Raw genomic sequence first — 11,321 nt, 5'->3', positions numbered from 1 at the left:
GCCACTGATGCCTTTCAGGCTGCTACCTTGGTTCTGGAGCTCAGAGGGAGTGAGTCAGAGTAAGTCCAAGTGTGGGTTCTTTTAGGGGAACTGCTTGGGAATCCAGAAGTTTCTTCCACTGACTCAGTCCACCTGGTTCTTGCAGCCAGAAGTTGTGGGGATTATCTTTCTCGCAATGGAACCCTGGGCTGGGGGACCTTGTGTGGGGCTGCAACTCCTGACTCCTGAGATATCCCTCCCAAATTTTTATCCATCACTAATGGTTGTGTGACCAGCCTGTTCCATGTCTCCACCTTTCCTATCAGCCTTGATAGATGTAGTTCTTTTTAATTCCATAGTTGCTGGACTTCCTTTTTACTTGATTTCTGATGGTTCTGAGTGATGGTTGTTTTATATTTTAGTTGTAATTTTTATACTATGCAAGGGGGCAAGCCATGTTGACCTATGCTGCCATCTTGACTGGAAGTCCTCAATTAATATTTAGACTGACAATGTAAAGTAAGTACATTTCACAACTACCAAAAAAGAATTAAAAAACGAAAGGCAGGGCACACAAATCAGCTGCATAATTCAATGCAATTTCCTTAATGTTTGGAAACTGAAATCATCCTAGAAGAACAGGCAGAAAACACTGTGTCTGCTGCTTTTTCTCCCCTAAAAAGTAACCGGGGATCCTGGCTGGTGTGACTAAGTGGATTGAGTGCTGCCCTGTGAACCAAAGGGTTGTTGGTTCAATTCCCAGTCAGGGCACATGCCTGGGTTGTGGGCCAGGTCCCCCTGTAGGGCCGTGTGAGAGGCAACCATACATTGATGTTTGTCTCCCTATCTCTCCCTCCTTCTATCTCTACAAGCAAATGAACAAAAAAAAGTAATCAAGGCTACTACAGAGTTATATCTCAATCCTACACTTGTGCACTCTTTAGAGATAAGCGAGAAAGGGGATAAAAAATGTTGGTAAAAATAATAGTAATAATAATGATGATTAATTTTACTAATTTATGTCTCTGCAAACCAAGCACCTTATATAGCAAAATATTTACAAGATATACAATCACATATAGCATTGTATTTAAAGTATTACACTGTACATGGGAAACAGGGATTTTTTAGCATTAATTATAATAACAAGGATCAAAGTGATTCCAGAAATTATTTATGTATCTGCCACATAAACTTCCACTGAAGATTAGCTATGAGTATTAGTTAATGGACACATTAAAAATTTTACCATTCATTTGGTAGTTTCATACTGTACCAGAGATGGGAACAATGCATTAGCCTCGTTCCCTTGGCACAAGCTCTTTTATTTTATAACAGGAAATTGCTTAGTACAGGGCATGTATGTAATGAGACATTTCAAAACAAAATAATTATCTTGTTTGTACCAGTCATCACAAAACTAAAACATTTCTAAAACCTAATTTTTCCATTACATCATAATCATACTTAAGGAACAGAGAAGATATTTGAAGATGCTGAAACTTTAAAAGAGCCATAAAAATGCTAATACAAAAGTACTTTAAGCCATTTTAATAGTTGTTAAAGCATCTCTCTCAATTGCCTGCAGACAACACCAGGACATCTTCCCACCATTTCAAATTCACAATGTACAATTCACAGTATCTTCATTTCACTCCCCACAAATTTTTTTCTTATTTTTCCATGTTTAATTAAAGGCATCATTTATGTACCAATCATCTCAATTTCAACACCTGTATGCTAGTTTCCTCCACTCCCTTCTCCTTCCCTCTGTCCACACTTCTCTCTGGTTCTCCCCACAAGATCTCTCATCCATCCTACCTTCCCTCATCTTACAGATGGGCTGTTATGTACGCACCCTTGCCATGGTTTCTTGGACATTACAGTAGTCGCCAAGCTGTGCAAACCTACCCCTTCTGTCAAATTCATCTGTCAAGAAGCTGCCAGAAAGAGTTCCTGTGGAGCATTTAACTATTTTCTGAATAAAAAATACATATTTGTGACACAGTATCCAAAATGTATTTAGAATGAAAAGTATGTCTCCCTCCTAAGTCTGTCCTAAGCTACTGAGTTCCCTCCCTGAGACAAATAAATTTTGGTTAGCTTCTCTGTAGTTCCCCAGATACGTGTATCTCTCTGTATATATAACAAATATGTGATCTTCTTAGATTTAAACATTTGTACACATAAACACAGAGTAACATTTTATACATGCACATTGTTCCATATCTGGCTTTTTCCACTGAATAAAATTTGGACCTCACTGCATGTTGTTATGTATAGAGCTGATACATTCTATTCTGTGGTTGCATAACATTCCGCTATGTGACATATTTCATAATTCACTTCAACCAGTCAATTTGGATTGTTTCCAATCTTTTGTTACTACAATGTGCAATAAGTATCCTTATACATATATCTTTGCACAACAAACAGTACATTTTACTAGTCCTGCTAATGCTGGATGATGTGGACAGTAAATTATTTGGTGAATCTAAAGATACGAAAAAACTTTCTTTACAAATCTATTCTATTAAATGTGTATCTTGATCATATTGTATTAAACCTCAGGTTAAAATTTTTAGAAGCTTGAATGTGGACTTCCAGCAAGATGGAGGAATAGGTGGACGTACCGTACCTCCTTGCACAACCAAGATTAGAACAACAATAATTTACAACAGTAATTTACAGACAGAATAACGCCCAGAACTGACAGAGGATTTATCTGAATGGAAGTCAGACAGCCAAGAAGTTGAAGTAGACCCGTTCATCCGGACTGGTAGGAGAAGACGATCCGGGCAGGTGCGGGGCTGGCGCGGGCCTGCGGCACGCGGAGGTTGGGGAAAGTTTGGCTCGAAATCGGGGCAACAGCCATCCAGGGCGCAAGAACGCAGCGGTGATCCCTGAGTACGCAAGCTGCGGCTGGCGGACCCAGTGGGGCAGCAATTGTTGACCAGGGCAGAACTCGCGGCCCAGATCCCAAGAAGGGTCTGGGCCCAGGAGAATGGAACTGCCACCATTGTTCCCTCCCATCCCCGCTCCCGCCCCCGCCCCCACATATAACGTCACAATCTAGCGACCGGAGTGCCCAGCCCCGGTGAACACCTAAGGCTCCGCCCCCCACCGTAACAAAAGCGACCAGACCGGAAAAAAAAAAAGGAGAGACAGGGAAAGATATGTTTCCAACAGAGCAGATCAGTCCCCCAGGACTCATCCTTTTGAGCGACCAAGAAATAGCCAATCTATCAGATGCACAGTTCAAAACACTGGTGATGAGAAAGCTCATGGAATTGACTGATTTTGGGCGCAATTTAGATGAAAGGATGCAGGTTACCATAAAAGAGATGCAGGAAGATATACGGAGGAGAGCCAATAGTGAAAGGAAGGAATCTGAGTCTCAAAACAATACAGTGGACCAGAAGGAAGATAGAATCAACCAAGCAGGAAAGCATGATGAAATAAGAATTCAAAAAATCAAGGAAAAGTTTAAGAGCATCCAGGACACCTTTAAACATTCCAATATCCGAATTATAGGGGTACCAGAATCAGAAGGGGAAAAGCAACAAATTGAGCACGTATTTGAACAAATAATAAAGGAGAACTTCCCCAATCTGGCAAAGGGAACAGTCTTCCAAGAAATCCAAGAAGCTCAGAGAGCCCCAAAGAAGCTGGACCCAAGAAGAAACACACCAAGGCACATAATTACATTAGCCAAGGTAAAAATGAAGGAGAGAATCCTAGAAGCAGCTACAGATAAGGGGACAGTACCCTACAAAGGAGTTCCCATCAGACTGTCAGCTGATTTCTCCAAAGAGACCTTACAGGCAAGAAGGGGCTGGAAAGAAATATTCCAAGTCATGAAAGGCAAGGACCTACATCCCAGATTGCTCTATCCAGCAAAGCTCTCATTTGGAATGGAAGGGCAGATAAAGTGCTTCTCAGATAAGGTCAAGTTAAAGAAGTTCATCATCACCAAGCCCTTATTTTATGAAATGCTAAAGGGACTTATCTAAGAAAAGAAGATAAAGAAATGACATGTATAGTAAAAGGACAGCAAACTCACAATTAACAACCACACCTAAAGCAAAACCAAAAGAAACTAAGTAAACAACTAGAACAGGAACAGAACCACAGAAATGGAGGGCACATGGAGGGTTAGCAGCAGGGGGGTGGGAGGAGGAGAGAGGGGGAAAAGGTACAGAGAATAAGTAGCGTAGAATGTAGGTTGAAAATAGATAGGGGGAGGGCAAGAATAGTACGGGAAATGTAGAAGCTAAAGAACTCATAAGTATGACACATGGACATGAACTAAAGAGGGGAAATGTGGGTGGGAGGGGGGTAAGGGTGGAGGGGAGAGAAGGGGGAAATGGGACAACTGTAATAGCATAATCAGTAAAATATATTAAAAAAATTTTTAGAAGCTTTTCAATAGTCACTTTGAGGATAATCATGTCAGTCCCTGCTGGTGGGCACACTGTTACCTAGGCTGAAGAGAAATACAATCTAAAACATACTCACAAGAACAACACTTTCCCTGTACACACACACACCTCTAAATTCTTACAAAGGTATTCAAAAGGAGAGGGTTTAGCTGCTTTATCCTGACAGCTTTTCTCACATACCAGCCTAACAATTAGGGCAGCTCCAATAATATTGTCAGCAACTATAAAAATTTAATTAATTACTGTTAGTATCTCTTATTGATGAAAATGAAAATGTCCAAGGTTTGTGCAGAAATCAGGCCACAGAGGCCAAACACTCAATCCAATGCTCCCATAAATTATGAGATAACATGAAACATACATATATGCAGCACACAGAATACTGTCCCTCTTCCTGCTAGAAGATTAGGGGCAGGCCTATGTGACCATAAGACTTCTGGTTACAATCCCAGCAGCTTTCCACTCTCTGATGTTCATACTAAATGCTATTGCCCTAAATCAAAACAAAGCATTAGTGAAGTGTGGAAAAGCAACCCATTTACAGAGAAAAAATAATCCCACCAGCTAATCTGGACAGACCATGTCACTAGGCCATGACTGGTGTCTAAATCAATGGAAGACATCACTGCACCTTCGAGAAGAGGCCTAATGAAGTTCTGAGATCAAGAGTTAATGACATAATATAGCCACATCCATCACCTGACCTAAGATGTGAGCTCTGTTTAACAGTTTCTTGCTACTAATCTGTTTTTCTCCAAGATTTAAAGACCATCTTCTATTTTGAGTTCCACACCAATGGGTGCACATTATCAGAAGCTTCTTCTGAAAGGTACCCTACAAGAGCTATCCAACCCTTCCTCAACCTGATCAGCTAACACAAGCTGAGTGGCAGGACTGTCTAAAAGCCTTCAGATCTACTACAAGCCAAGTCCTATGAGAGCAGCAGCAACCACAACAACAACAACAACAACAACAACAAGAAAAACCTCCAGTGGATAACACTCAACCTACCTTTTGTCAATAGAGACCTCGCTTTTAACTTCACTTGTCTGTTGCTGACTAGATTTTAATCTGTCTCCCATAACCACATACGTACCTTTGCTTTATGTAGTAAGATTTGGTCTTGGCAAATTTTAAACTGGGTCCAAGGACTAAAAAAAAAAAAACATTTAAAGCACAAACTACTGAACCGAAAATCTCCTTTTAAACCACTTTCTTGGCAGAAAATAAATTCTTAACTGAAAGTGGTCACAAAGCAGGAGATCAACATTGTATGCCCTCCATTTCATTAGAGATAATTAGCCTGATGACCACAAGAATTGACATTTTGTGACAAACATGCCAGCTAGTACAATAATCTACATAAACTTTCTTCTCACTTGTAAGGTAATGAGGATTCACCAGGAATGGCCAAAGTGAACTACATCCTATTAGGAATGGTGGTTACTATTACTGTACAATTTACAGGGGCCTGAAAATTCTAATATGTTATGCATTCTCATGGAAAGAACACAGACTTTAAATATGAATTATGCTACTTGTTGACTATATACATTTACAAAGTTATTTTCTGGACCTTACCTCTTCATCTGTTAAAGAAAAGGAAGAATAACTATATCATGGGATAATGAGATAATGATAGAATGTAAAAACTCAAAAGTAACTGCTGATATGCTCATTACTCCTTAATTGTGGGTGACAGGATAGCTCAACAGGGTTTTAAAAATAAATAACCATTTATTTTTCTCATCTACATTATAAATGCATTCAATTTTTAAAATCTTATAGAATAATAAGATTTAGTACTTATTTAAAACAGTACTTAGTACTGTTTTACTATTTCATTAACATTCAAGGAAAACACAACTATTTTGAACTTCTCAATTTCTTCTGTATCCTACAGTTTATATATTCATTTTAAATTATATTTTATTGATCATGCTATTACAGTTGTCCTGATTTTTCCCGCTTTGACAAACCCAACAAGAACTTCCCACTCCCTCAGGCATTCGTGTACCATTCTTCATTTCCAGGGGTGTAAGTTCTTTAACTACCCCATTTACTACAGTGTACTTTTGCACCCCCATGGCTATTCTGTAACTACCTATTTGTACTTCTTAACCTCCACCTCTTTTCAACCATTTGCCCAAACCTGCTTCCCACCTGGCAACCATCAAAACACTCTCCATACCCATGATCTCCATATCCATGGTCTCTGTTCTTGCTTGCTTAGTCTGTTCTTTAGAATCAATTATTGATAGATATGTATTTTTTGCCATTTTATTGTTCATAGTTTTAATCTTCTTTTGCTTACATAAGTCCCTTTAACAGTTCATATAATAATGGCTTGGTGATGATGAACTCCTTTAGTTTTTCTTGTCTGGGAAGCACTTTATCTGTCCCTCAATTCCAAATAATAGCTTGGCTGGGTAGAGCAATCTTGGCTGTAGGTACCTATTTTTCACAACTTTGGATATTTCCTGCCAATTCCTTCTTGCCTGAAAGGTTTCTTTTGAAAAATTAGCTGACAATCTTATGGGAACGCCTCCCCTGTAGATAAAACGAACTGCTTGTCTCTCACTGCTTTTAATCTTGGCATTTTAATTATGATGTGTCTTGGGGTGAACCTCTTTGCATTCATCTTGTTTGGCACTCTATGTGCTTCCTGGACTTGCATGTCTACTTCCTTCACCACGTTAAGGATGTTTTCTTTTATTGTTTTTTTTTTTTCAAATAGATTACCAATTTCTTGTTCTTTCTCTTCTTCCCCTTCTGGCACCCCTATGATACGAATGTTGGATCTCTTGAAGTTGTCGCAGAGGCTGGTTACACTCTCCTCCTTTTTCTAAATTCTTTTTTCTTCCTGTTGTTCTGATTGCTTGTTTTTTGCTTCTTTGTGTTCCAAATCATTGATTTGATTTTCAGCTTCATCTACTCTACTGTTGTTTCCCTGTAAATTATTCTTTATTTCAATTAGTGTGTCCTTTGCTTCTGACCTTTCGCTTCTGGATCCTTTTTATGCTGTTGAGGCCCTCACTAAGATCCCTGCACATCCTTTTATAACCATGTTTTAAACTCTGCATCTGCTTGATTGCTTATCCCCATTTTGTTTAGGTCTTCTTCTGGAGTTTTGATCTGTTCTTTCATCTGGGCCATGTTTCTTTGTCTCCTTGTTTGGCAGCCTCCCTGTTTGTTTCTATGTTATGTAGAGCTGTCATGACTCTGTGACTTGGTAGTGTGGCCTAATGTAGTAGGTGTCCCATAGGGTCCAGTGGCACTGCCTCCCCTGTCACTCAAACTGGGTACCTGAGGTATGCCCCTTGTGTGGGTGAAGTGCAACTTCCTCTTGTAGTTGAGCCTTGATTGCTATTTCAAGGTCAATGGGAGGGATCTATCCAGGCCAGTCAGCTGCAAGGACTGGCTGTGACCACTGACCAACAACTTCCGCCCTCCATGGAGGATAAACTGTATAGGGACAAGGTGGTGATGTCTGGCATGGTCTGTAGCTGTCTACTGGGTGTGCAGGCTCTGGGGTTTCCTGGGTGGTGCAGGCCAAGGTCTGTGCCTGCCTGGAGTCACCCTGCATGAAACTATGAAGCAGGTGGCTGCTACATGTGCTGGGCTTGGAGGTTCCCAGACAAAGCCAAGCTGTAAACCTAGGCAGTCTGCTGCTGGTACCAGGCCTGTGGTCACTTAGCAAGAGGTATGGGGGCAAAGTCTCTTAGAGCTCACTTTGCTGGCTGTTGTTTGCTTCAGAGGATTTAGGAAGTTGTGAAGCCTAAATCGAGAGCAGCCATCATATCGCTGTTAAAAGCCACTGTTAACAGGATCTTAAGGGTGGGCCCTTAAGATGGGTGGAACAGAGCCTCAGGGGATCTTCAGGTTAGGGCAAAAAGTCTTAGCCATTGTTGAGTCTCAGATATGGCACCTGCCTACTGTCTCTGTGGCTCTGTAGCGGGAGGGTTCAGAAAAGGGAACATGGCCTCTGCCCACCTTTCTTTCTAGAAGAAAACTGTCCCCGGCTCTTGCTGTAATACCAGATCATTTCAGTTCAGCCCTGTATGCCACTGGTGCCATACAGGCTGAACTGAAGCAGCTTTCAAGCTGCTACCTCAGTGCTGGAGCTCAGAGGGAGTCAGAGTAAGTCTGGGTGTGGGTTCTTTCAGAGGAACTGCTTGGGAATCCAGAATTTTCTTCCACTGACTCAATCTCCCTGGTTTTTGCAGCCAGGAGTTATGGGGACTTATCTTTCTGGCATTGGAACTCTAGGCTGGGGTGCCTGGTGTGGGGTTGTGACTTTTTACTCCTGAGATATCCTTCCCAAATTTTTATCCACCACACCTGGGTGTGGGACCAGCTAGTTCAGCATCTCTGCCCCTCCTACCTGGGTTGATGATGTGGTTTTTTCAATTCCATAGTAGTTGGACTTCTGTTCAACTTGATTTCTGATGGTTCTGAGTAATAGTTTGTTCTCTAGTTCAGTTGTAATTTTGATGTGGTATGTGAGGGCATAAGCCATGTTTACCTATGCAACCATCTACCCTGACCAAAGTTCCTGATTTTTTTAAAGTAAGAGATTGATGTTTTATGTTTAAAAATCTGAGAGGTGTAATAACATATTCTCATTCTTAGAGCATTTCTTACTGGATGGCAAGCCCGATTCTGGAGTCATCCATAACACCAGGTGAGATGGACAAGGTGCCCATATTTGAGAGCACATCATCTGTGCTTTCTCAAGGTGATTCAAGATGCCAGAAAACTTGGATCACTCATAAAGCACAGGATTTTAAATATCTCTGAGACTTTCTAGGTAGTTTGAATGCAACAGTGGATGCAATAGCTGTCTGCTATTCTCAGTTTTCTAACAAGGCACCAAAAATAGTCTGGCTTCCTGAGAGACCTTAAACATCAAACTTCTTAGACAATAATACTCCATCAGGCTAGTCGGTACAGAACTCATAAGATACTAAATCCTTAGGGTATCATGCTCTAGTCAGATGGCCATAGGACTTGGGGACCTCTTTAGCTGATATCCTAACACTTAAACAGTGTTTTTTTAAAAAAGATTTTTTACTGCCAATAGTTTGTTTTCCCATATAGGCCCCTATTCTAGGTATCTTCAAGGAGATAACATATGATCTTTTATAGGTTTTGAGGATTTATTCTGTACCACAAATGGGTATCAGAAGTCGGGGCTCATCTAAATAAACATGGAACTAAAGAACCTTCAACTAAGCACTTTAGCCATGTAAAACACCACAAGTCCAAGTAAATCCAATAGCCCTTCCTCAAAAAAGGCACAAATGGAGAGTTAATGTATCTTTCATGGGAGTCCACACAGCTTAGAAGCCTGTACATAATGAATGGTTGGTGGAACTGGGGCTGCTAGTTCAAAACTTGACCAATCCTTGCAAAGTTTTCATGTAAAATCTCTCAGGAGAGAAGATAGAATCTAGAAGTTCAATTACACATAGCTACAACTACTGTCTCCAGGATCATGGTGACAGTGACAGCATCAGCTCAGGACCATTTAGCTGGAGCTGTGACAGGCCTAGCAGTGCATGGAACAGATGAGTGAAAATCAGATTTATAACTAGTCCGAAGAACAGAGGTTGTGCAGCATGTTGCCCTTCACTGGGAGCTACAGTACAAAAGGGACACTATGAAAGTCACTCCTCCATGACACTAGGTTAAAACAGAACAGACTGTAGCTCTGGATGGCCATCCACAAGGTATCTAAGGCTAAAGTCCTCCTAGAGAACGAGTTCCATAAAACACTGGAATCTAGGGTCATAGATAAGCAATGTTACATAATCATTATATTTTGGCCTCAGAAATACTGGCATAGAGGGTACGTTTGTGGAGAAGAGCAAGTGAAACACTTGCGGGGGATTCTGTCTGTGGAATCCAGAATGGTTTGGGCCTCAAGTTCTAAGGGGGTATATAGTCCCCTCTCTTTCCTATAACCTATGATGGGACAGTTTCCCATCCTCACTGAGTGGCAATTCCTTATTTTTTTAAATTTAATCTTTACTGTATTTTTTCCATTACCAATTTCTTATTTTTTGTATCCCAATAATCCTATTCCAGGGCACATATTTTAAAGACATGGGCCTATCTACAGAGGCTTTAAAACTTTTTAAAAAATTGTTATTCAGTGGTCAATTCTTTTTACTGATATTCACCACTGCATATCCAGAATCTAGCAAACAGCAATGACTGATCCATGTAGCAAGCTCTCAATAAATATTTCCTATATGAATGAATGAATATCTAAGGGCAGTCCCAGAAGACAGTGGGCTGCTCTGCACCAGCCTGTGGGATACGAAAAGTACTAGAGGCAGCAGGCCAAAGGTTACTGAACAGGACTACATTATCCCTGAGTCATGGATCTGCAGCAAGACCAGGACAGACAAGGGGAAAGTACTGATGCCAAACACAGCTATTTAACATGGCACCCTGCCTGGGCAACCAGAGACACAGTTCTTTAGATGATAAATCCTCTCTCCCAAACTATTGATAGTGTCTATTCACACCACAAGAGACCCTTTGATGACCTATGTGCTAGGACTCCCAAGGTCCGATGACAGGCAAGCAAGCCCAGTTACCGGAGTTCCAGAGTTGCCACAACACCCAAGGGCATGGTCACTGGTTGTTGACTACTTGAAAGTCCACGTGAAAGATTTATGGAAGACTACCAATGAAGGTAGGAACAAAGGCACAGTTATTCCACCTATTCTTATGTTCATACCAACATTTAAGTTTAGGTAAAAAAGGACCATTGTTTTACTACCCTCAAGGAGTTTGGTCTGCAAAATTTCATAATAGCTTTAAGAGGTATTTTTCTGGGTTATACTCTTGGAAAAGATAATATATCACTAAATAAAAACACAAAATTTG

At 40.7% G+C, this 11,321-nt stretch overlaps 1 protein-coding gene across 5 annotated transcripts in view; it reads right to left on the bottom strand.

The window, feature by feature from the left end:
- The window catches only part of DGKH (diacylglycerol kinase eta), a 215,747-nt gene that overhangs the window by 109,108 nt on the left and 95,318 nt on the right, over window positions 1-11,321 (bottom strand). The window lies entirely within an intron of this gene.

The sequence above is a fragment of the Phyllostomus discolor genome, chromosome 11 (assembly GCF_004126475.2).
Source record: "Phyllostomus discolor isolate MPI-MPIP mPhyDis1 chromosome 11, mPhyDis1.pri.v3, whole genome shotgun sequence".
NCBI classification, from domain to species: Eukaryota; Metazoa; Chordata; class Mammalia; order Chiroptera; family Phyllostomidae; genus Phyllostomus; species Phyllostomus discolor.
Note: the sequence above shows the minus strand (reverse complement) of the source record. Positions and strands in the feature narration are given on the sequence as shown.